This window comes from Bison bison, unplaced genomic scaffold (assembly GCF_000754665.1).
Source record: "Bison bison bison isolate TAMUID 2011002044 unplaced genomic scaffold, Bison_UMD1.0 scf7180017864057, whole genome shotgun sequence".
In the NCBI taxonomy this organism is placed as follows: domain Eukaryota; kingdom Metazoa; phylum Chordata; class Mammalia; order Artiodactyla; family Bovidae; genus Bison; species Bison bison.
Genome location: NW_011494629.1, coordinates 4,628,713 through 4,629,059, shown reverse-complemented (window position 1 = coordinate 4,629,059; position 347 = coordinate 4,628,713). Strand labels below are relative to the sequence as shown.

General features: G+C 38.6%; 1 protein-coding gene across 4 annotated transcripts in view; it reads left to right on the top strand.

Annotated features, from left to right (window-relative positions):
* The window catches only part of LOC104985718 (DNA excision repair protein ERCC-6-like 2), a 158,752-nt gene that overhangs the window by 123,950 nt on the left and 34,455 nt on the right, over window positions 1-347 (top strand). The window lies entirely within an intron of this gene.

Sequence of the window (347 nt, the reverse complement as noted above, 5' to 3'; positions counted from 1 at the left end):
TTTCGCACGATGTACTCTGCATGTAAGTTTAATAAGCAGGGTGACAAAATACAGCCTTGATATACTCCTTTCCCGATTTGGAACCAGTCTGTTGTTCCATGTCCAGTTCTAACTGTTGCTTCTTGACCTTTGGCTTATTATTCTTTCTTAATTCCTGAGAGCTTAATGTCTGAAGAGTAGTTTTTCTACCACTTTAGGTGTACAAGTGAAAAATTGGTATTGTATATAACAGTGACACTCTGTTTTTAGTAGTGCTACTTTTGGAATGAAGTGGGAAATACTCTGACTATCAAGCTATCTTCTATTTATTTGTACCCCATCTGGTTTGGGGGCTTTCCAGGTGGCAC